At 46.7% G+C, this 25,707-nt stretch overlaps 1 protein-coding gene across 1 annotated transcript in view; it reads left to right on the plus strand.

The window, feature by feature from the left end:
- Positions 1 to 822: 822 nt before the first annotated feature.
- The window catches only part of NEXMIF (neurite extension and migration factor), a 175,420-nt gene continuing 150,535 nt past the window's right edge, over positions 823 to 25,707 (plus strand). The window contains exon 1 of the mRNA XM_058032484.1: positions 823 to 869. The gene's annotated coding sequence lies outside the window, so the exon portion shown is untranslated. The remainder of the gene's footprint in view (positions 870 to 25,707) is intronic.

Below are 25,707 nucleotides of genomic sequence, written 5' to 3' on the forward strand. Positions count from 1 at the left end.
TTTGTCCCTGCCTTCCTTCCCTCTGCGTGCCCCGCATCTCGGCGAGTCCTCAGCCGGCCTGAGATGAGGCAGCCTCCTCCCGGGAATGGGCATCTGAAGGTAAACCACGGGTTTAGACGCTGTTATTAATAACGTGATCATGAAAATAAACCAGAAAAGCTGCTGCAAGCCCTAAGGTGACTCCCATATCCACTATGGAGCATTCAGCCGGGTGGACAGCGCTGGGAGCCAGTTCCACTCCCGGGCTCCGTGAGCTGGGGGTGACACCCGCCCGGCCCATTGTCCCCTCCCCGCCGGCCCGGCCCGTCCGTCCTTCCATCCCCCCGGCCCTTCCCGTTCCCTCAGCCCGGGCCGAGCTCTCGGCACCTGCCCGGGCCCGGCGGCGGCCGCGCGCCCTTTATGGCCGGAGCGGGCGCGGTGCGCGCTCCCGCGGGCCGGGCCGGGCCGTGCCGGGCCGGGTGCGCGGGGCGGGCAGCGGGTCCCGCTCCCAGCGAACGAACAATGGCAGCGGCGGCGCTGCCCGGCACCTCCTGAATGGGCGCAGGCCTGGGGGGGCGGCGGCGGCGGCGAGGAGGAGGAGGCAGCGGCGGCGGGGCGAGGCGAGGCGGGAGCCGCCGCCCCCCATCCTCCCTCCCGCCCTCCGCCCGTCCCTGCGCAGGGAGCGCGGGGCCGGGGGGCCCGTCCGTGGGGCGGCGGCGGCGGCGGCGGCGGGGGAAGGGGCGGGGGCCGGCGGCGGGAGGCGGGGGCCGGGGGCGGGCGCGTCCACCTGCGCGCGCCGGGCCCCGGGCGCATGGAGCAGCGCTGAGCCGCAGCACCGGCAGCGCCCGGCGGGCGGGGGACCCCCGCTCCATCGCGGGCCCCGCGCCGAGGTGAGTCCCGCCGCGGCGGAGCTTCGGCCACACGCAGCCCCCCTCCCGCGCCGGCACACCGCGGGGGCAGCGGGGAGGAGGAGGAGGAGGAGGAGGGGATGCTGATGGCAGCGCCGGCCTGCGCGGAGGCCTGCGGGGAAGTTGCGGGGTGTGCGTGTGTGCGAGGGTGGTCTGAGGTGACGGGGGGGGGCGGCAACTTGGCGCCGTGTCCCCCCCCCGGGCAGGTGCGGGGCGGGGGCGCCGCCCCGCCGGGCCCCCCGGCGGCCGCGGGGGCCGCGCTTACTTCAGCCTCGGCCAGAACAAAAACATAATGAAGGAGGGGGGATGGGATTTTTATTTTTATTTAAGGGGGAAAAAAAAAAAAAAAGCCCCAGCCCTGGGAGTAGCTGTCACCGCGCGCATTAAACTAGAGAACTGGCTAATCAAATAAAACTGGCTCATTGTCTGAAACTCTATCCCAGCGCAAAATGCGGCTGTGAATGTAATTAACCATCTGTCTGGCGGGCGGCGGAGCGCCGGGTCCGTGCGGTCGGCACCCGGGCGCTGCCGTGCCCGAGCCCCGGGATGTGCCCGGTGTGCGTGTGCGAGGAGGATGCCGGAGCCGGGGGGGGGGAACGCGACCCTTCCTCGGCCCCGAGGCGAGCGAGCGGTGCGCGGTGCGATGGATGAACCCAAACAAGCCGCGGGGTTCCGGCGGTGAGCGCCGGGCCATCGGTGTGCCGTGGGTGCTGCCCCGGCGCGTTCCGCGGGGAAGCCGCGCACGGTGGGTGCGTGTGCGGGGGATCCGCGGCCGGCAGCCGGGGGTGGATGCGTGAGGCCGGAGGGAGCGGTGCGCCTGTGCGAGCCGAGGCCTCCTCAATGAGCCTCTTGCGGGAAAACAAAACGGCTCCGCGCTCCTTCCATCCTCGCCGAGGTTTTCCCCCCGTTTCCGCCCGGCGCTGCGCTCGTCCCCCCTGCCCCGAAACCTCTGTGCAGCCATCAACATCCTGGTACTCGGAGGTACCTGCTGGCATCGCTGGAGCGGCGTGGTACTGCGGTAACACCGAGCCCGCGGCGCACGCTGCTGCCAGCGGGGCTCCGTGTGCTCTACACACGCTCCTGCCTCTCGCTTTGCTGTTTGAAAATTTTTTTTTTTTTAGGTGGTGTGCGTGTGGTTTAGTAAAGGAATAATACATAGGCTAAAAAAAAATAGCGGCAGCGCTCAAGCAGGTAGGATGCGATTTAAAGTCACTTCAGCTAATACCCCATGCAAGACTGCATTTGTTAAGGTATGTGAGCTGTGCAGAAGGCAGCAGTCTTTAGTGAATCACTTTTGAGAAACAAATACTTGACAAAAGAACCAGACCTGCTAAATGGATAACAATTATGTAAGCCTATAGTAGGTTTTGATGTATGTCAAGTCTGTTAAATAAATCAACCTGTTCAGTGAATAAATCTGCTCTGCACCAATGCCTTATTATAAATTTTTTTAAGGAGAATAAACCTGTGTATTTAAGGCGTTTTTAGGGATGTGAATCTCGTGGCCAAGCCCCATAGCTGCCAGTGACACAAGACAAATCCGTGGGGAGGGTGGGGTGCAGGAGCGTGGGGAGGGATAAGGTGGATATTAAAAATACACAAAGATGTGCATAAGGATTCCTAGTGATAAAATTCTCACTGATCCATGTCTTGATGGAGTATTTGCTTTGCAGTGGCAATGGCCCATACAAAGCTACATTGATTTAGCTTGCTCTGTTCACGATGGCAGTTCTGGTGAATAATTATTTTCCCAAAAGCCCTAACCAAGGGAAGAAAGAGAGTCCCTGCTTGGCCTACACAGTGGTACAGTATCTTTGAAAGCGCGTATCCGGCTGCAAATAAAGAGAGCCAGTTCAAGTGTTACTACACTCAGCAGGAATAAAAGGGAGGCAGAAAAGGGGAGCACCCGGCCGCCTTCCCCGTGTGCCTCGTCCCCCTTTCCCTCTCTGCTCCTCTGCTCAGCTTTGGGGGCGGGGAGGGGGGATTTTTGTGAGTTTGTTTTTCCTTCTTTTTTGTGTGTTTGCTGTTGCCTTTTGGAGGCGAGGCTCTGGCAGCCCACTTAAAGGTTGAGTTCTGAATGCTGAGGAGTCTCTTTCAGATTGAAAAATAGAGAGAAGAGGTTGTGGCCAGTGGGTTTTAACTTCCAAACTGGGACAGGGAGTACGCCTGTGTGGGGCAGTGCCTCGGTGGTGCCCTTCTCTTTTGAGATGCTGAGGCCTCGTGGATGGTTTTGTGGTGGGTCACGTGTGGATCTTTTTCGTGGCTCTGCAAAGAAACGTATGAAAAGGCTCAAATGTGCTTGCAGGACCAAGAAGGCCCCAGGCTTGGGGAGAAAGTGTTCCCAGACAAAGGGTCTGGCTCAGGTTGGATCCTGGGTGTGGGATGCGAGGTGCATTTTTTGGATATTAAGGCTTTTCCATTGTAGCAGCAAGCCAGCCGTGCTGCTTTCCCCCAGCACAGCAGTGAACCATCCCCTTGAAGTTTATGCCCCGTTGCAAACAAAAAGCAGCATTAGGAAATAATCTTCTCCTTGGGCAGAATCCAGGGAGGAGAGCCATGGATGCTCCAGGTCCTTGTGTGGGGGCTCTTTGATGCTGCCACTGCTGAGTTTGTGTTTGGCCCTGAGAGAGGTTGGGTAGCCTGGCTGTTTACTGCAGTAAAATTGCTATTGCTTCTCAGTAATGACAGCTTTTGGTCTGTGAGGGTATTTTTAAAAAAATATATTTTGAGAATTGGGAGCAAAATAATTGTTATGTAATCCACCTGTTACGTTCAAAGTCCTGTTTTCCACCTGGGAGAGGATTGCACTTTTTTATTTTTCTGCTAGATCTTTGTGTACTTTTAGCCCCGCTTGAGTTGGCTTTATAATCATTACCTCTGTGTACAGTCAGGTGCTTGACGAGCCTGATTTTGTGGATGCTGCCAGCAGTGAGTAAATGAGGCATGTGGCATAAAACTGAGCAAACCATGTTTTGTTGGAACCTTGCTCTTCCCTCTTTTCTCTGAGCTGGTGGTTCACACCCCTGGTGTCACCTGTGCAGGGGTCTGAGCTGTTCCAGCACAAGGATCCACCTGATTTCCTACCTGTGTGTGCTGTGAGAGGGATCTCAGCCTTTTGGGGTTTGATTTTAGGGCTCCTGGGTGCTGTTACAACCAAACATTAAATAATTGCTGTGTGTTGTGTCGTGTAGAAAGCAGTGAAATTACAGATGCTGAAGATGATGGACTGCCTTGAGCATCCAGGTGTGGGGGTTTGCCTGAAGGATTTAGGAACTGAGTGTAAAACCTGTTGTGCTGAGGGTTGGTAGCACTGCTGACACGAGGAGAAATGGGGAGTGTTTGGGAAAGCTGAGCCAGAGGGAAGCTTGCAGGAGGAGCCCTCAGCTCTGCAAGTGAGTGCTGAACCCTTATCCTCAGCACATTGTCTTGGGAGCAGCCAGGGGAATGGCTCTGGTGGTGCTCTGGACTGCGGTGGTGGTGCTGGGTGGATTTTGTTTGCAGTTCAGGGGAGTAGCATGTAATCTGTGTAATGCTGCTTTTGTGTGCCTCTATTGCAAATTGATGTCTGGGGAATGACATGAAGCAAAGGCTCTAGACCAGCGGGTCTGTGATATTTTTGTAGCAATGTCTTTTTATTCAAAGCAGGTGTCATGGAGATCTTTCATCCCAGGATTTCTTTCATCCCTGGCGTTTGTTAGCTTGTGTTAAAACTTTAAATCTTGAGAATTTCTTCTGTACAGAAGGTGTTCCTCATGTTGCTCTGGCATGGGCTGAGCTATGATTATGCAGCCTCCAAAGAGTGACACGGATGAGGTGGATCTGTGTCTGCAGGGCTACGTCAGCCCTGTGAATAATCCAGGCACTGGCCCAGTGCCCTCCAGTCCCAGGCAGGGCCTGTGCCAGCCCAGCTGGAGGAGCTGCACTGGGATCTGGGGCTCTCGTCCCTGGGCAGAATCTTCTTCTAACCCTTTAAGCATTCACGAGGTGATTTATATTTGCAGTCTTGTTTGCCTTTAAAAAAGCTTTTGACTGTGAGATAACTGATTTGCTTAATTTATCCAAGCTCTTGTCTCGATGGTCTCCCATGATGGAGAGTTCTGCTGGCTAATTGTTGCCTTTCACTGATCTTATACACATCTTCGTTTTGTGCTGCATCTTCAGAATCGGGGTGGATGTGTCACTAGAAGTTCCTGGTCGGTCTCCTTGTGTTCATTTACTGGTGTTTCTCCCTGCTGGGAAGGTGGACCCACAGTCTGCTGGCCCAACAGCATTGCTCCTGCTTGGACCCCAGCTAATTAACGTACCCCATCAGTTTAACACCTTTCTGGTCTGTCCCTGTCAGGACTGTGGTCTGCCAGTAGCTTTGCTTTCCTCAGGCATCAGACCAGGGTGCCTCTGTTAAGAGGGAGCTTGGGATCTGATTGTTGCGTCCCTTGAGAGGTGTTGCAGTGCCATTCTCTGTGTCACTGGGCTGGCAGAGCTCACAGGTCTGGCCTTGACACCAGGTTGGGGTTTTTGCCAATTTATCAGCTTCCTCCTCTTGCTGCTGAGGGGTTTGTGTGGTGCAGAAGGGGCTCCTGGTGGTGGGTTTGGTGTGAGGGTCCCTTCCTCTGTGTGGGGCTGTTCCACTCTGCTCCACTGAGGACCTTGGAGAGAGGAGAGTCAGGATTTTTAAAATAACCCCAAACAGCCAGGGCATTTTCTGCCTCTGCTCTCCCTTGGGGTGGGAGCTCCTCGCACATTAAAACCCAACATTGTCACTGTCCTTTTCCTGAAACTGCTGAGAAGGTGGTGATACAATGAGACTCGTAGATTTTTGAGGGTGTTTGGACACTCAGATGGAGATTATCAGGAAAATGAGCTCCTGTGGATCCTGCAGGACCCTCTGGAGTGCCAGGATGTGCTTGAGGTGCTCAGAACTCCTTGGCTGCTTCATTCCCAGCATGAGACCTGGGTCCTGGGCAGGGCTTGGGCACAAATTCCCAGTTCCATTCCAGGTGAGCTCTCTGCCATGCTCTGGAGCTGTGTCCTTATTAAAAAAAAAAAAAAAATCAGATTCCTTTCCTCTCACTTGGGAGGGTTTTAATTGTCAGTTACAGGGGAACCAAAGGTGGAAAACACAAGTTCTGTGGGTGAATTTTGTTTCCTGCACAATGTCCCAATGAATGAGATGAGTCTTTGATGGAGGAGAGAAGCTGAAGCCTTATGAAGGGCCTGTTTATTGGCATTAATTATTTTTTATTAGTTACAGCATCCGTAGTCCGTTGGCAGTAGAAGAGCCCAAAGTAAGAATATTAATTCTTCAGAAGTTTTTCAAAGCTTGCATTTTTCATAAGAAGCTTGTGAAGCTTCAAATCTAAAGCTTCCAAAGCCTTTTTTTTTTTTTTTTATTCTTCAGAAGTGCCACTGAAGCTCATTTTTTTTTTTTTTAAATTTCTTGTATTTTAGCTGAAACTATGAGTTTTACACATGGAAAAAAAATATTAGTTCTTTCCCATCCACTGCATTTGCCCCAATTTTCAGGTCCCTGGCTGGGTCAGCTAAGCCCTGTGCAAGCATCAGCTGTGCTCTGCAGAGAAGGTGGGGACACTTTGCTCCTGTTCCCTGTCCTTTTTCCCCTCTGGCTGGGGTTCTGAAGCACAGATGGGTGTGAAAGGTGGATTTGTTTGTGACTGGACAATACTTGACCTTCACAGCTGCTGAATAACTTCAGAGAAATACTGAATTGTTTCATGGCAGTGAGGATGGCTGGGAATTTAACCAGTACAGGGGGAATCTGGTGTCTGTTTGGCCAACAAGCAGCATTTTTTTATTTTATTTTTTTCTAGTAGCCTTGCAAGGTCATGTTTTAATACTCTGAATGTGAATTTAAGGGTCATGCTGGTATTTCAGTGGTAATACAGATGGATGCTGGATCTTATTTCATGTTGCTCCAGGGAATGGAGCAATTAGTAATCTTGGCTCTCTCTGAACCTCGAGGGGGAAAATGAAAATTGCCTTTTTCAGGGTGGTCACTGTTCTCATTTGCATGAGAAAACTGGTGGGGAGTGGGGTGATTTTAGCTACAAAAAGTTGGGATGTGGGTTTTTCTGTTTAATGTTACTGCCCACATTACATGGACAGGTTAATTCACTGCCAGCTGTGGCAGGGTGGGTGGAATTTTTGGGAAGAGCAGAAGGGAAAGTGCTGCTGACCACAATTTTTCAGCTCACGTTAAAGCCAACAAGCAAACCCCAATCTCCCTGCCACCAGTGGCTCTGTAGGGAGCAGCACACAATCATTTCCCATGGTTTGTTTGTGCCTGCCTCTGAGGAAATCTCCTATATCCAAATCACCTGTCCATGCAGTGAGAGAGAGCCAGAGATTCATTCTGGAGCCCATGGAGCATCCAGTGCCAGCTCTGCAGGAATTCAGCTGCTCTGGCTCCAGCTGAATTGTGCCATGGGTACAGGGGAGTTCAGAACAAATAATTGTCCTGACCCTGGAACCTGCACTTCCTTGATTGTCTTATTTGTCTGGTTAGTTTGGTGGAGAGGGTTTGTAGTGCAGGGAGAGGAGTTTTGTGTATTGTGGCTGTTTTTTGGTTAATTTGGCTGTTCCTTTGGTTCCTTGCCTGCTGCTTGCTGGGTTTGGGCACTCAGCAGTCACCATAAAGCTGCCACTTTTTGGGAGATGGATGGATGGATGGGCAGGCCACTGGGTTCCCAAGGAGCTTCTGGTTTGAAAGAGTGAATTTTTGAAAGGCTTGATCACTCAGCATCACAATTTATGGCTGTTTTAGCAGCACAAAGTTGTGTTTCAGGATTTCCATTCAGGTTATAGTTTCTGTGCAGTGTTGAGCTGAGAGCCACGTGCTCCTTACAGTTCTCTCTTCTTCTGCAAAGGGTGTTTGAGCTGCTGCTTAATCATCAACAGGGTCTGGTGCTGTTCCAGCCTTTGGGAGCATTTCTGGCTCTGCAGAAGGATGGGCACTGGTTGTGCTGCAGAGCTGGAGCTCCTCAGTGCCTGATGTGTTGGCTGTTCTGTGAATTACTGATCCTGACTGCTGGTGTGTGGAGTTACAGCTTCCAATTCGTGTGTTCAGCAAACCCTGGTGTCTCAGGTTCTCTCTGGGTTTTCTCCCTATAAACTACATCCTCCCTTCCTCCCTTGTTTGTGGTGTTCACCTCTCCATGCACAATCTCTGTGCTGGATTCCTCACTAGGATGAGTTCAAGATTTGCTGAAGGTTGGTTCAGGAGGAGCTTGGAAGCATCTTGGATTAATTTTTCACCCACTGCAGGTGCTCTGGAGGGGTTGTTGGGTAAAATGAGTGGCTTGGGGATAAAAACAAAACAACCTCAATGCCAGCAAGGAGCAGGAGTGGAGGAAGGTGGCTCCTAGGAAGGGATTTCAGTGAAAGTGATGGGGAAAAGAGGAACATGCTGCCTAAACTGTGTTTTGAAGCTTTTTGGCCTGGTGTGGTATGGGACAGTCTTCATCTGCATCGTGATCAGTGAATTTGTGCCTGGAGGAGTCCAAATATTGTATCAGAAATGCTTAAATGACTGTCCTGTGCCTTAAACCTCATGTGAAGGGGTTATGTTCCCCATTGCAATGTGCAGGAAACCTAAAATACCTGAACTCTGCAGCTGCCAATATAATTGATGAGTTCTCACCCTGCAATCCTGGGCTGGTGTTGAAACAAAAGGCAGTTTAAGGGTATTACAATATTTACATAATTTCTATATAATATATTGTATCTATATATAATACATCATTATATTTAAGGTTATTATCCTGTCTTATATTCTGTTGTTCGGGCCTGGGCGTTTGCTGAAGGGGCTGTGTTAAATCACTCCTACATTTGTGAGGCTCAGGTTGAAATCTTGATGTGTAGCTCAGAGTTTAGTCAGAATTTTTGTTATTTTGTTAATACCTTCATCCCCCTGCCTGCATTTGTGGATACAGCCATACCCTGTGGTGGTGCCCGCTAAACTTGTTATCTGTGGCTGCTTCAATAATTTCTCTTTGGGGCAATATAAAGCTGATTAAACATAAATGACAAGAGGGGAGCAGAGGGGTTGGAATGAGCATTTCCAGGTCCTGCTCAGAGCCCCCAAATGCTTCACACCCTGCTCTATCCATCCTTGAACAACTTCTGTGCATTGCACGGTAAATGCAAGTCAAAACAGTTTGTTTGATGTTATTTATTCAAATCTGGAAAGGATGGTTGTGCAAAGACCAAAGAAAAATGGTTTTAGTCTGACAAATGCCAAGGGTTTTTGTTTTGTTTTTAAAGCCCAAACAAACCCTTTGGGATCCTTGGCTGGGTATATAATAGCATGAAATACACCATTCCTTTCATTCTGCTTCCTAAAAATCTAATTTTTTATGCATTTAAAGTGGGAGTTGAGGCAAAAACAGAGTTTAGCTCTGTTGACCTATATTTATGAAAAGAGAAGGCTTGCTAAGCATTGCAAGAAAAGAATATATAGTGCTGTTGGTATACTCTGACAAAATGTACACGCATACTAAAACCACTTTTGGCGTTCTTCATCTCCTTACTGAATGTTTAAGCCCTTTCCAGCCAGATTCAATCCATTTTTGCAGTTCATGGCTTGTGTATTCAGGCTGCCATTAACAGCCATGGGGCATCAGTGAAGGAGGGCAGCAAAACAAGGAGTGTGGGGTAAGCAGGGGAGGGTGGTGGTGCTGAAACCCTCCCTGATCCCTGGGTTTAAAGGTGAACTTCTTTCCCCTGTTTCCTTTTCGTTGTTTTGTTTTTTAATTCAGCCCACTCTCTCCAAAGTGCAGTTTAGTGGTTATCATGCTGCTTGTTGCATAACTGTGGCACAGATGTTATTTTTTTGTAATGTTGCCTGACATATTTAAAAGGGAAAGAGAGGAAGGGAATTTATACCCTTTGGAGATGAATATGTGGAGCCTATTAGTCTTAAAAAAAGTGTGAAGAGCTAGTTAGGGCTGGAGCTGGCACATCTCTGAAAGGCTGATCTGTGGAGTGCAGCTCTTCAGATGAAGAATGAAGGTGTTTTATCTTCTGGGGTTTGTTGTGTGTGTGTTACCAGACAGCCTAAAACCACAAACTTGGTGGGGTATGTAATGTTTAGGCACATGATTAAATGTTTTATGGAACCGAGACCAAATCCAAATGCATATTTAATAAAATGCTCTCCAGAATTAAGTTGTATGAGATAATCACTGGAGGTGCTCAGAGTTAAAGGATGTGGAGATGAAATGCCTCTCTCAGCATGGGCAGTGCTCAATGTGTGTTTATTTCAGCTGCAAACAGCACCTTTAAAGTTCCTTTCTTATGAAGCTTTGACTGAGAAAATACAGTTAGGAGTACAGTTTTAGCAGAAGGGAAAAAAATGCATTCAGGCCTACCATTTCTGGGTGGAATAGGCATGAGAACATGAAATCATCTCTTTTTGGCATTTCTAACAACATAAGAAGTTCTAAAATAGTAGAAATGCAAATAAGTAGAGTGAAACTGGTAGATACTGTATTTATATTTATTTATGTATAATAACAGAATGCCTGGTGTTTCAGATCAGCACAGTGTGCCTGGATTCTCAGAGTATTTGTTTTATAAACAGGGATAAAGCTGCACAACCCACCTCTCCCTGCTCTACAGAGGAGCAAAGCAGCTCCCAGGGAAATTAATGACCTGCTAGAAATGCAATTGGGAAGGGAACCCCAGAATCTTGGCTTCCCAGCCCTTGTTTGAGCCTGTGAGGATAATTGGGATAAATTGATAAGGGGGAAAGAGGAAAGAAGAGGGAGAAATGACACCCACTGTCATGGAGCATCTTTTTGAAGTTGTGGAATAAACATAATTCAACTGATTCTTCTAAAAGAACTTGAAAAATAAACAGGTGAACAGTTATAAAAACAAACAGAATGAAACCTGAGAGTGTTTTTGACTTGTTTCTTGCCTAGGGCAAGACATTTAGGTTAGTTTTTATTTTGCTTTTGTTCTGCCCTTTGCCCCTCCCCCTTGCCGGATTACCTACTACAGGAAATAACAAATTATGCAAAATAAATCCTAAATTACAGTCGGAGGAGGCCGGAGGGTAAAATTGCAGAGGCTCAGGTGTAAATTGGAGGGCAGTGCTTGTGCCGGGATTTTCTTCCCCAAGGATCAGATGAGGGGTGAGCTCATCCCTCAGCTCTGGGGTCCTGGGTCAGGGAGGAGATGTCTCACCCTGCTCCTTGCTCCATCAGAGACAGGGACACAGGGACACAGCTCCAGGAGTGGGAATTTTCTCCCTTTCCATTCCACGCAGTGTTTGGTGTGTGTGGTGCTCTGGAAACATCCTTCTCTGGCTAAGGGAAGGATGGAAAATAAAATACAGGGCTGAAATAGAAGGTTGGTGCTGATGCAAGCTGTGTTTACTTTTGAAAATTCAGTTTATTAAACTCAAGGCTGCAGAACTCCAGGGATCAGTGATGCTGTCTGAACATCACCTTCCGCACCGCACAAGCAATTTTTCAAAATTACTTTTTTAATTAAAAGTTGTATCGGTTTAACGCGAGTTAAAGGAAAGTTCACAGGCTTAGCATCGTCTCAAACATGCTGCAGATTTGGGAAAGAACCTGTTCCTGCCTTCTGAAAGTTTATCCAAAATAGTGAATATGCATGGGAAGAGAGGGAAGTCTCCTCCTGGGCAGGGTGAAGGTATTTATTGATTATCAGTCCAGCTCCGCTCCCATTACCTTCAGAAGGAGCTGCAGAGCAGCAGAGTTGGAATATGAACATAAGGAAAACAAGGAGGACTCGAGGTGCAGCAGAGGAAAGTCAATACAGAGCTTATTTAAATGTCAGCTGCCTGGAAGAGCTGTGCTCCAGAGCTGAGAGCAGAGATCAGGGCTGGGAGGGAGGGAGGAGGCCGGGCAAGGCTGGGGGCAATGCCTGCACAAGGAGTATGGTGAGGAGGGAGAAGGAAATGCTGACTGAAAATTGCATCTGACAATTAGCTGTGAGCAGCTAATTGGAGAAGTTGTGTGGCTCTTGGGCAGGGGAAGCCTGTGACTGTGCTTGGTGGGCGATCTGATCCATGTTAACAGTGTTATTCATCAGCGCTGCTGACAGGGATAAGTGACACCCATTACAAATCTGTTTACTACCTCTAGATAATGTATTTAGTTCCTGAACGTATGTGCAGGGTAGGGAGTGTCGTGAGCACAGGGTTTCTGGAATTTTACAGAGCTATAGAATATCCTGGGTTGGAGGGGACCCACAGGGACATCGAGCCCATCTCTGAGCCCTTTGAATAATTTAAAATCACATTGACTTTATTTTCCCAATAGGTCAGAGTTGTAATTCTGTGGCATTTATCAATGTAAGGGGTTTTGTATTTGGGGAGAGCTTGAGCAAAAAAATTACTGATTTGTAGAAGAATTGCCTGATTCTGACCATTTTTATTTTGGAAAGTTAGCCACTAGTTACGTGCTGTAATAAGAAGTAGTTTTATTACTGTTGTGCCAGAAATAAAATTAGGTTGAGCACTCTGATGTAGAGTCAACCTCCAAAATATTGCACTTGGGGATGTGGCTTAGTGATGGGCTTGGCAGTGCTGGGGTAATGGTTGGACTTGATGATCCTGGAGGTCTTCTCCACCCCAAATGATTCTGCACAGCACTCTGCATTTTGGGCAGGACTGGAGGTGAGAAAGATGGGGTGCTGTAGCTCATTGCAACCCAGCCAAGTTTCCATTTATTTTGTCAGCCTCCTGCTTCATTGTGAATGGAGTTTGGTGGTTTGTCTGCCGGGAGGTGAGTGCCTTGTGCATGTGAGAGCCAGAGCACTCGCAGGCTTTGACATCCAGCCTGTTCTGGCAGTGTTGGTTGCTTGCTGAGGCCAGGGAGACCATGACCATGGGAGCAAAGGGCAAAACAAACTGGTTTGGATGTGTTTCTTTGCCATCTACATCAACACACAGCAACTTTGTGCTCTTACCAGCCATCCCTCACAGTCTCACTGCCTGCAAAGGTGCATTTACTGAAAAACACCCCAGCCCTGCACGTGATGCTGTCCTGCAGGGAGCAGGGAGAGCAAACAGCGTGTGCTGAGCTCTGTTTGCACTCTGTGATGCTCCTCTGGGCAGAAGGGCTCCCACAGAAGACACTTTGTTGTCCAGAAGGGCAGGTGCCCACGCTGGGCAGGCAGGATTTTACAGTTAGGTGGGATGTGCAGCAGTGGGGTAAAGTTGCTGTCCCCCTGTCTGGCATTGGCTTTTATTGTCCAAGAGGTGTGATGACAGCAGAACAGTGGACAAGGGAAGTAGGTTTGCATTTAAAATACACAGGAGGTCCCACTGAGCCAGCATTGACTTCTCTCTTGGCCCTGTAGCAGTGCCATCACTTTTCTGTCCTGTTCACCCCACTTGTTCAATGGGATTATTAATATGGGTGTGTTTGCTCCCCTGAAAATCAGTTAAAGTTGGAACACTCTTGAAGAAGTCTCTCAGTACTGCTTTAAACATTTAAAAACCTTAAAAATGTAAATTAAAAAATGTAAAAACTTCTTGATTTCTTTACTAAAAAGAAGTTTAACTCCTCCTCTGCTGGAGTTTCCTCCTTGCATTTTTCCTGTTGCTTGTGTGTGGTATCCCACGGCTCTTCCAGTCTGCATCCTGCTTTATAAAATGTTACATTTTATCCTGTATTGGAGAGTCAGATTTTCAGTATATATCTTATTACACAGAATGGGAATAGGAGGCAACCTTCAAAATATGGGCTGTATAACTTCTTCCCCTTCAGATGACACAGAGCAGTTCTCATGCTTAATTGAAAGGTTCAGGATTCTATTTTCAAGACTTCTATTCCAGTGAAAGGTGGAGAGCTCTTTTTGCAGATTACTTGTGGCCAGGACTGATTTCTTGTCCAAAAATTAAACTCCTTTAGCAGTTTTTTCAAAAGGCAGCTGGGGAGCCAGTGTCAAGAGGGGGTCGAGTTGAGAGGAACACTTTCTGTAGCATTTAAATGAGATATTTCTTGGAGGGGATCCTTGCAAGGGGGGTTATCTGTAGGTGGTGTTAAAATCCTTGGATGTTCCTGGAAGTTGGATTGAAGATGAAGGGAGGGAGCAAGGATGTGAGTGCTGGGAGGAGTGAAGAGTTTGCTCTTGCAGGGCAAGGGAACACAGCACCTTCTTTACAACTCTCACCTGCAGCCCATGTTTCTTTCCCCTCATGGAATTTTTGGTTCTCCTTTGGTTGTCTTTCCCTTCAGTATCAAAGCTGCATCCCCTGAAGGCTGTCTTGGTGCCTGAGTTCACCCAGGGAATGAGATGAAACAAGACAAACTTGGTTCTAATCGCTCTCGTCTAATTCTGCTGCATAATGGAGATGAGCAGTACTTACATAACAATATCCTGGGATGTTAATAGATTTAATAACCCAGAAAGGTGGGAAGAGGTTCTGAATTACCTACAAAATGGCACCTAACTAATGAAGTTTACGGGAAGCTCCTCTCTTTGAAGGAGAGTCAGATGGTAGGAGCGAGACTTCTGCATATGCTCAGAAGAGGAGACAAAATGAAGCTGCCCGTCCTAATCAGAATAAAACTCCCATTAACAATAAGTTCTGAGGTGCTGTTGGATTATGCCAGCAATACAGGGCTTCTAATTCAAGTCTTGCAAAAATGTAAACACAGAGTCCTTTAGATTAAATCTTTTTTTTTTTTTTTTTCCAAGTGTTGATATGTTCCAATCTTGGGGATTAGAACTCTGTATGTGCCCAGCGAAAACAATCGGTTCATTAATGCTGTTTTGTTAGACCTTGCCCCCCTCTTGCCATGGTGATAAGGGACCTTAATTAGATCCCAGAACAAATGCTGGGGAGCCTGACAGAAAGGAGAAACATGGGGAGGGGGTGGAGAAATGCTGAGATGTTGTTAGCAGATACATGCAGAGAGCTGCATCCTGCAGAGGAGAGAGCGTGCTTTATGGAAAACTCTTTATGGAAAACTCTGGATTTCCTTCCCAGGAATTCCCACAGCCTGTGCTGCTGGGCTGGGAACATCCATGGACAGTGTGTGGGACTGGCCCTGGCAGCTCCCTGCACATCAGGTCCAGGAGAGGGGACTGTGGGTTAAAAATGTGCATTCCTGAATCTCTGCTGGTGCTCCCCATGGGAAAGGGTCAGATCATTGGATTGACTCATGTGTTGGTTGTGAACAAGAAAATGTCTGTGTGGGGAGGCTTGGAAAGGGAGAAGGAGGAGAATTCAGAGGATTTTTATGAATGCATTCAGCAGGGAGGGTGTAGGCAAAAGAGGGGGAATTGTGGTGCTAAACAATGGAAAGGAAGGCTGGCAAATAATCTGGGGAAAGGAAGAGAGCTTTCTCTGAGGAGCAAATCTCCACGTGGTTTCAAAAAAGCAAGCATGCAGAAACATGGGCGTTAAAAATGAAGAAATGCTGGGTTATTCTGTTTGTTTTCTATTATTGGGTGCTCAGGTTACACCTTCAAAACTTCCTGTGCCATCGTTGGGGGTAGAACATTAACTTCAGGTTAAAATCCCAGCTTCTCATTAACTGCATTTCCAGCCTGAAATCGGAGGACTGTGGCTATCAGCTCTCATACCTTTGTCTCCAGTCTTAAATTACCTGCTGCCTGATTAGTTGTACTTCATAATTATTCCTTACTTAAATTACCTTTCCATAAAATAAGACTGTCTCTTTGAGTCTGTGGTAGGAAGTGTGTTTTTCTGGCCGTGAGACAGTTGTTCTCTGAGTAACTAATTTATTAATTTATTTTTATTTTCATGTCAGGTTTTCTGTATCACAGTGACATGTCTTGGTACACAGGTGAAGATGTTTCAAGTGAAATTTATTGCATTACAAGATGATGCATAAAAGCCAACCCTGTTGTCAGGGTCTATCAAGCAGTTTAAAGCTTGGAATTGGATCTCTGTCTAGCCTAATATTTTAGAAACTTTTAAGTAAGAACAAGGTGTAATTCCTCTATTTTAAAAAATAGGCCTCTGCAAAGCATGCATCAAACCTGCCAGCATTTTAGTAAATATATCAAAAAGCAAATTCAGGTGCCTGTAGACCTACATCTCATTTAAACACATTATAGTAGGTGCTAAAGTAATGCTGTGAGAGGCAGGTGTTATCTCTGAGTAAACACAGAACTGTCCATCAGCCCTGATGATGTGGGAGTGCCTCTGTGTGATCTCTCTGAGCTCCCTGAGCCTGGAATGAGCTGTGAGGCACCAGAAGCTGCTGGGTTTGGTGGTTGTGCCAGTTCCTGCTGAGCTGCTTGGGCTGGGACAGGGTTGGGTGATCAGGAGTAAAAAAGCTCCGGGTATCATAGTAAAAAACGCTCTAGGTTATCAAGGTGTGCTGCCCCAGTGTTGCAATGGGCTCATTTCAACAAAGGTAGCTTTGTTTTGCCTGAAATGCGTTCAGAAAAGAGAAACTATTTGAAGTTTGCTAAGTACGAGATGTCTTGCATTTTCTTACTCATCCACTATTTCTGTGTGTTTCCAATACCTCTCTTTAGGATATTTATTCAAGGTTAACAGAACCTTCTTTACAGTCCTTGCTGTTCTTTCAAAACACTGCCATTCATTATTTTTTAATTTATCTAGAGAGCAGGGTGGCCTTAAACATCCAGGAGTATCCAGAATTAGTTTCTGTTTTGCAAGAACAGAAAGTGGCTTCTCTTTGGAACTGAATGGGAACTGAGGTGGTCCAGTTTAAGTTTTCCAATTTTCCTTTGCAGACTGAGAGTGACTGTTTAGGCTTAAACAAGTTGTAAGAGTTATAAAGGTGATTTTATGGAGCCTCAATGGAAAGGAATTTCAGATAAATACGTACAAGATGACTGTAGGTTTAGTAACATTAATAAAATAAGAGATAAAGGTAAAGTAGGGGGAGGAGATTTGAATTTTCAGATGGCTGAGATAGAGGAGTGAGGAGGGTGAGCAGCCTCTGCCACTTAATTGGACCTCAGAATAAACTGGAGACCAGGTGTCCCTGCTCTGTAAACCTGTGATCTGCAAAATTATTGTCAGATAAACATTACTGCAGGAAAGAAACCTATAAACTCAGGTTTTTATGGGTTATAACACTGATAGTTGTAAATAACACCATTAAAACCCACCCTTTTCAGACAGGTGCTTCAGGAAAAGTGAACATGAGCTCCTGCCCCTCTGCAGGAGTCTGTGCTCCGGAATTCAGGGAAGGGCTCAGAGGGTCTGGGGCTGCTCTGGAAGTGGCTGCTGTGTGGTGTGAGCAGGGTGAAGCCAGAGCAGCACGTTTGGAAACTGTCTTCAGTGTCTTTAAAACTTCAGGGGTTGCTTCCATGTTGTACCTGGCTGAACATCTAGGAGCTCTTGGGGGGAAAAAGGCAGGCAGAGGATAACAAACTGCATCACTTAATATTAAGCTGAACTTGCTTATGGATTTTAGTTTGGAAGGAATAAAATGAATATTTCCATCTCCATTGTTAGTCCCCCCCCCTTGGCAGACTCTCTGTGTGTGCTGGTGATGGAATTCTCTGACTTGGGTTGGAGCTGCTCCTGTCAGAGCAGGAAATGCATAGTCAAGGTGCTAAATAATGTGATTAGATGGTCTAGAGGATTTAGTCCTAAATCATGATTTATTCTTTAAGCTGTTGTTCCTAGTGTTTTACATGTTAACTAAGAATGTCTGTTTGGCTTTTACTAAGTCAAAACATTGTAGGAAAGTTTTTAAAGTCACAATTCAAAGCTCAGGTCATGAGTTATAACTCAGACCTTTGCTAATTCCCACCAGTGGCTGTCTGGTCTGGGCACAGAGGAATGCAGAGACCAAAGTGGGAGTGCCCAAATGGCAAATTCCCTGTCCCAGGGCAGCAGCAGCCCTGCAAGGTGTGGGACTGCAGGAAGACACCTCTGAGTTAAGCTGATAAAACCTCTCTTTAATCCTTATTCTGCTTTCCACCTACTTCAATTAATTACAGAGATGAGTTGTTAGTGGTGAGTTTTATGAAACCATGTGTAAACAGTGTGTATAATGAAAACAATAAAGACCTCATTTGTAGATCAGACATCAGGGAGATAGGATTATTTCCTGGCTCAAAGCAGGTGTCAGTTACGTGCATATTTCCCTTTGTGTGCAAGTTTCATGGCAGGCAAGTGTTTTGCAGGGAATAGTGCACTTTGGAGAGGTGTCTGGGTTTTACAGGATGGATTTGTACAAATGCTGGAGCTGTGCAATAATGCTGCAGCCACACCAGCAGAGAGAGATGTGTGTGGGAGAGGTCCTTGGTGGCCTGGCTTCTGCTTTTACAGTTTCTCCTGAGCTAATTGTTGAAGCCTTGCATTAAAAAATGAAACCTAATTAAGGATTATGTGAGTTGAGCAGTGTTGGAAGTCTTGATTCCACAACTCAGTGTGTGCTCCTGAGGGAGCTTCATGATGTGTCTGAAGCATGTCCAGGAGCAGGACTGTGAGAGAAGGAGTCGGGGTTGTATGGAAATGCTGCACAGCTGCTTTAACACAGCTCAGCCATCCCAGCCAGGGTCAGCAGTCACCTGCCAGGTGTGTGTGTGCTTGGCCTGGGGAGAGCCCAGCCCTGGCACTGGCTGGCTGCTGTCGGGGGGCAGCAAATGCTTGTTTTGGGGCAGGAGGAACAGCACTCATCTTCTGCAGCTTCATTCCAGCCCCCCTGGGCAGAAAAGTAGTCCAGCAAAAAAATTTGGGGTGATAGCTGTGTCTAAGGGAAAGCTGGAGCTGCAGGGAGCATCACACCAACATCTCCAAAGGATACAGCTGTGGTGTGGGACACGCTTTGGCCGTGGTGTCCCTTGGGTGCTGTGGGACAGTGTCACCCTCTGGCAGGTCAGGGGGTGCCCAGGCAGCAGAGCTGTGTTGGATTAAAGCCTTTTCTGACCAAGAGATGGGATGACTGAGAGGAGTTTTAAAAACTTTTATTCCATTTTCAGTGTCATGACAAGGGTGAGACAGCACAGATGTTATAATTCACACCATCACAATCAGAAGCCAAATATTTCCTAATTACAATCACTGTAAGTGTTTCTTGGCCTATCAGCTTTAGCCATACCATGCTGTAAATGTCTTAAAACCAAAAATTTAAAATTACCCCTCATGGATTCTACTACAATATACCTTTCATAGTTCTGTTTCTCTGAAGTATCCAGTCTTATTTAAAAGGCTATCCTTTGAAAGTTGTTTCTAGGTCCATTTCTCACTTAACAACATCTGTCCTATTCTCATCTCAAAGTTTCCATACAGATGCACTCTGAGTGAGTCTTCTGTCAGGCTTGGAGAATTCCCTACAAATCCACTTCCCATGGGATGGCAGAGCCTGGGGAGCAGAATGGTGATGGTGGGACGGTGATGATGGGATGGCAGAGCTTGGGGAGCAGAATGGTGATGGTGCAGTGGTTATGAGGGGATGGCAGAGCCCTGCAGCAGCAGTGGTGCTGATGAGGGGATGGCAGAGCCCTGGAGCAGCAGTGGTGGTGATGAGGGGATGGCAGAGCCCTGGAGCAGCAGTGGTGGTGATGAGGGGATGGCAGAGGCCTGGAGCAGCAGTGGTGGTGATGAGGGGATGGCAGAGCTCCATCTCCAGCGGCGGTGCCGGTACCGGAGGAGCCTTCAGTCTGCACAGGGTTGGATGATGCTGCTGGCCTGAAACGGTGCTGGCAGGAGAGCTGGGGCACTGCCTGGCTGTTTGATTTGTCTCCCTGGCTTCCCCTGCCTCGGCTCCTCTGCGTTCCTGGCAGGGAGGGCTCCTCTCGAGCTGCAGATGGTCACAGGGAGCAGGGAGGTGACAGAGGGGCTGGCAGCCACCAGGCAGGAGGAGCCAAGCCACTCACACAGAGCCCTTGCAGGACTCATTTACTGCTTGCAGGACCCTTGTACAGAATACAGCAGCCTGTAGTGTTTGGTCTGTATATATTTAAAATATAAAATTCACTACGGTCATTCATCTCACAACTACCCGGAGTTTCTTGTTGGTTTAACCAAGTGATGTAGTCAAACTCACAAGTGCAACCAAGTGATGTAGTCAAACTCACAAGTACAAAAATGTCCAAGAAATTAAATTAGCAAGCCAAAAGTGATGGCATGGAAGGGGGCAGGAGGTAATTAAAAGATAAGGCTTTGTAAAAAGCTTGATTCAAAGATTTGTAAGCAGATGTTCAGAGTGTAATTTTTTCTTTGTGTTCACTGGGAAGTTTCTATTTTATTCTTGCTTCTCAGTTGATGACAGAATAACAATACAGCTCCAGTGTCTGTTGTGAACAAACTTCTGTGTGCTTTTTTTCCATAAAAACCCTTTTTGCAGTATGTGGAAGTTTACCACAGACTCATCATGGCTGTGTGATTGTGTACAAGTGCTAAATGCTCTTGGTATCCATCAAATTTAGCTCTGCTGCAAAAGCAGCACTCTTGTTAATGAACATCACCAGTAAGCAACAGAGCCAGTGTTTTTAACCCTTCTTTTACAGAAGGTTAAACTGAGAGTGGGGAGTTATGGTGCAGTTGTGTAAAGGTGTAAAGGTGCTGTAGGCTGCCAGTTCCCAAGGATGTCAGTGATGACAATCAGGCTGCAGAGCAAAAAAACTTCTGTTCTCCCATTGAATCATTCAGTGCAGGGTTCCCTGTATGGCACAGGAGCTGGTGGATGTTCATCCATGCATTGTGTTGATTTTATTAATTTTATTTACTGTACTTTCTGTGTTCTGGGAAGACCTGAAGCAGTGGCAGCTACAAGAGCACTGCAGGCTGTTCTGCCCCATCCAAGGCCAGGTCTGAGGGTGATCTGAGCTGCCTGGGGTGGTGGAAGGTTTCTCTGCCTGTTTATATGGAAAGAGATGGGCTTTAATGTTCCTTCCAGCCCAGGCCATGGTGATTCTGTTTGTCTGGTCCATGTGAAATCCCATGTGTACTTACAACTCCGTGTTTTCTGCAGTTGCACACCAGCTCCTGATCTCCAGTGGGGTTGCAGGCAGCGATCACCGGGCTCTGCAGGAGTGTCTCAGAGTAAATGAGCTTGTTAATCAAGGCTGGGGCTTCCTCTGCTTGCTGAAAGCTAATTAGGACTTGCCCAAAAATATGCATTTTAAATGGCCTAATTGAACTGTTCAGCAGTTTAGTTTAGCACTAATGGAGGCCTGAAGTTTTGGTTGTTTTTGTCAGAGTAGGAGAAGGCATTTATGGTTGGTGGTGATCAGTGTGCAGCAGTGCAGCTCCACCTTCCAGTGGAATAAACCTCATGTTTCAGTGGAATAAAAAAGAACTAGAATCCCACTTTTACTGGCTTGGATGCAACAGAGAGCGACCTTATCCTCAAACTGACTGGCTAAATTCCACTAGAGCCTTTTCCTGCTTCCTAAACTGCCCATTATTGTTTTAAGTGCATGTATTCAGTATTCTTGATGCCTGTCCTAAAGCTGCATAGCATTTCTGTAAAACACAAAATACCTTGTGACACTTGCCATTTCTTACTGCATGTATGACCTCTGGAATATCTCCAAAGCTCTGGAAAAGAATGAGATTTTTAGTAATGGCTACAGGCATTAAGGGCATAAATACTGTTGAGTATCACTGGGATTTATGCTCCTAAGTTGCTGTAAATGCTTTTGAAAGTCACATCCAAAGTGCATCATTAAGAACAAGATATGCTGCTAGTGGTTTTTAAAGCAGTTGTGTGATATAGATGAACAATAAAATGAAAGGTGCTTTATAATGTTATTCTTGTGGAAGAATCGTTAAATACATAATTATTACAAACAGCTGAATTTTGGAGAGCTTTCTTGTCAGGATTGCAGTTTGGTGTGTTGAAATTCATCCAGCTCCAGAGAGAAACCAAGGGACTGAGATTTCAGGGCAAAACTCCTATAGTCTGTTGTTAATCAAGAAGAAATTTCTATATATTCCTACTGAGACAAGAAAATACCCCCAGTTCCCAAGAAATGTTCTAGCACACTGATTGTTAAATGTAAATGAGACCCTGTCATTAAAATCCATGGATTCACAGTGCTAAATGACAAATTGCAGTTACCACATCGCTTAATACACCATTCTTTTATTTTCATATCTTGCAGGTTTGTTCCTGCTCAGCAGTGTCTGGGAGCTTTTCTGGGCTTTGGGCTGGTGGCTGTTGTGTCTGGGAGCTTTTCAGGGGTTCCAGGTGGTGGCTGTTGTATCTCCAGTGGAAGGAACTTTGGTTTCCACTGACCCTTGAATTTCCTGCAGGCAGGAAATGTGCTGCTGCTCCAGATTCCTCCTGCTTCTCTTCTCACAAATCCCAAACTGTCTTTTCCCCCACGTGCTCTAAACGGGGACCATTTCCCCCTCCTTCCTGCCTGGTTTCAGCCCTGTGTGTCATTATTTAGGTTTGTAATTCTGAGTTCTCTTCCTGAAGAGGTGGCGATTCCCCTGGGAGTGTCTCCGTGCTCTGCCTGTGCCCAGCTGCTCTCCCATCACATCCCGGTGTATTTATGGGGCTGGGCACTCCTATTAGCAGTTGTAGTTACATATTTAAACATACTTCACATAACTAATTATGTTTCATGGCCTGTAGCCAAATTGACTAATTCTGCCTCCTTGAAGCTCCAGAAAAATACACATATTTAGAACGTGGCTCAAACTTCCCTTTAGCGACTCGGTGACGTCTCCCTGAGGTTGGGCTGTTTTAAGTGGGCAAATCAAGGTGTTTCAATGTGAGGAAATTTTGGATCAATTTTCCCATCTGTCTTGTCTCATTTATTTTTTTTTTTGAGCCTGTCATAGGTGGCAGCTGCTCCCTGTTCCAGCCGAGGGGGCTTGTTCTGTGTGGATGTGCTGCTCGGGCTCCTTCACATCATCAAATGCAAAATATTTGTCTTAAGTAAACTCCTGAGGTGTCTACTTTTTAAAAAATCATCACACCGAGCAAGAGGCTGGGCCAGCTGCTTGAATTACTGCCCCAAAGAGGAAATACAGAACCAACTGTGCTGGAAATGGAAGTGGTTGGACTTAGATTTGGAGTTGCTGTTTTGTATTTGTAGAGCTGGCAATTATCAAAACCAAGGAAAGTCTGGGAGTCGTTTTTTCATTGGTGTTGCTCTGCAGGTTGTGTGTTCCCTCTGAAATGCTCATTCCTGACCTGCTGCAGGCTGGGGCTGGGCATTTCTGCCTGGAGTCTGGCTGTAATTCCATTTTGGAGCCCCAGCATCCCGCCTGACAGCTCTCACATCCTGCTCCCATCCTGCTAATTGCTTGGCATTCCCAGGATTTTACTGCAAGGTGTTCATGTGCAGAGATCTCCCTCTCACAGGTGGAAGGAGGGGGATTTTTTATTTATTTGGTTTTGCTAGCCTAAGTCGGGTTTGGAATGGGAAGCCATTAAAGGATAAAAGCAACACACATGCCTGTAGAGGTCAATTTAACTGGTACAGCAGCACAAAAACACACAAAGGACCCATGTAACAAAACCTAATCGGCTTTAGCTTGAGGGTTACCAGAACCCACATCTCTGAGATTGCTGCTATCAGTTACATTTTTACAGTTCAGCACTATTTTTTATTGCAATTGAAGCACGATATTTGTACCTATTAGCCTTTGAGTTTCCTCTTTAGCTGCCTCCCCATAAAGGGAGATGCAGCATTATTATTAAACTGTTCTCCGGGCTAAACACTGTGAATGTCATTCATGTCTGTGTTTATTAATAAAGCAGCAAGAGGGAGAAGCTTCAGCTTGTCTGCTTTGCTTGACTTGCATCAAGGATAACTTTGCAAGAGAGAGCGAGCTTTCAATAAGTATTCAAAATTGCATAATGAAAAGGTTCTGGAAATAATTACAAAAATCAGACTGAAATCACTTTGGAGAATTGTTGAGGGTTTTTTTTTTTTTTTTTTTTTTTTGGTCAGGATTTTTTTTTTTTTTTTTTTTTTTATTTTACATTCAAATTGGCAATGAAGTGTAATGAAGACAGTCAGAAATAACCCCTGCCTCCCACGCAGGGTATATATAGAGATTGTATTTACTCTGCTGTGCAAGCATCTACTGCAAGATGGCACATTAAAATGTGAACAAAACAGCACATCCCCGCTCCTGGATGCCGCAGTGCTGCTGGGATCTGATAAACACTTGGAGTGGGGAGCTGTGCTCAGCGTGTGCAGCAGCTGTGCCACAGCCCTGCCACCCCCAGCGCCAGCTCTGCCCCCTCCAAACTGGGCAGCTCCTCCTCATCCTCCTCTTCCTCTTCCTCATCTTCTTCCCAGAGCAGTTTTCCAAACCTTATCCAAATCTGGAGTGTGCAAACCCAGGGCATGGTGAATATTTCTCTGTCTGCTCTGGGGTGCCCTTTGACGCTTTTGCCCTTTGCGACTTTGCCCCTCACTCATGGAGAAAGTTTCCCAGACTTCAAGATAGACTAAAATCCACAAAAGTGTGAAATAGATTATAGAGAGCAGTGTAGGTGTGTAACTTGGTGAGAAATTGAGGTTTTGGGATTTTTAGTGTGTTGTGGATGGAAGCAAGATGGAGGGCACAGGGTGTCATCCTGGGTTTCTTCTTCATGCTGCTTCTTCCTCCTTCTTCTTCATGGGTTTGGGTGGCATTTTGTAATTGGGCAGAAAAGTCCCATTGTGGGCTATTTGGGATCAGTTATTGGGCTAAAAGGGAAAATAACCCAGGTGTCAGTTCTTAATTGGATAGTTTAGTCTTAAAAGCCCTTGTAACAGACACTATTGGCCATTTTGTGCCTTGCTGCCAAACTCATGTTTGTGAGACTGTTTTATTGATAATAAATAATAAACACCTGAGTCCAAACATGAGCTACTTTCTCATGAACTGCCTTCAATCCAGACCCAGAGAAACCCACACTGGAGCACTCAAACTTCCCAAATTTCTGCAGTTCTCCGTGCCAGGTGTGTGAGCACACCCAGGCAGTGGGGTGGTGATGATTTTCTGGTTGAGGTGGTGTCTGAAATCAGCACAGCTCTTCTTCTCTCTTCAGCGCCACGATTTATTTTCTTTCAGGTCTAAGCTTTTTTTTTCTCCCCCACCACAAAATTGTTTCCAGTCCTTGTCGATGTGTGTGTGACCTTCAGTGGGTAATCTCTTAATTAATTTTTGTACTGAATATGTAGCATATTGAGATGTGAGCTTTAGGCACTCGTCTCGGAGGCTGTGTTAATTCTAAAAATCAAATGCATCAAATTTGGCAAGAAAAGCCCAATTGCAAGTAACCAACCTCTTTCTGCTTCCCTCCTGCTCTTTCACCTCAAAAAATGTCATATTGCCTATATTTGCATGTGATAATTTAGCATAAAAAGCATTTTGAGCACCCTGGAATGAACGTTTTGACATTCAACTGGATGTTTGCTTTTACATTTGCCATACTTGGGTGCACCTCTGTGAGAAATGCATTGCAGAATTTTTGTATCTGAGGTTAGACAAATTGTTTTAAATGCTGGTAATTGATTCCCAGCTAATGCTTTCAGCATGGCTTGCTCGGGCTGAGAAGTGCAGGCAGAGGTTGAATTTGAAATTGGGGTTTATTGTGTTCCTGTCTTCCTTCCATTATGTTCTGAGTGCTGGGGGAGAGCTGCTGGAAGGATTTTTGTTTGGTTTGCGTTTGGTTTTGGGTCCTGTGGTGAGGCTGGTTTTGTGGTAGGTGGTTTTTGGGTTTGGTTTTGATTTTTTTTTTATTTTTCGAGACAATGAAAAAAATCAACTTTCCAATCAGCAAAAATGGGTGTGTGGCTTTTAGGCTGCCATGCTGTGGGCTCCCGTTTCGTGTATTCTTGCTCTAATTCTAATTAAAAGGAGTGTTCCTTACAAGTGTAGGTATGGTAGAGGGGGAGAAAA

This window comes from Melospiza georgiana, chromosome 12, assembly GCF_028018845.1.
Source record: "Melospiza georgiana isolate bMelGeo1 chromosome 12, bMelGeo1.pri, whole genome shotgun sequence".
NCBI classification, from domain to species: Eukaryota; Metazoa; Chordata; class Aves; order Passeriformes; family Passerellidae; genus Melospiza; species Melospiza georgiana.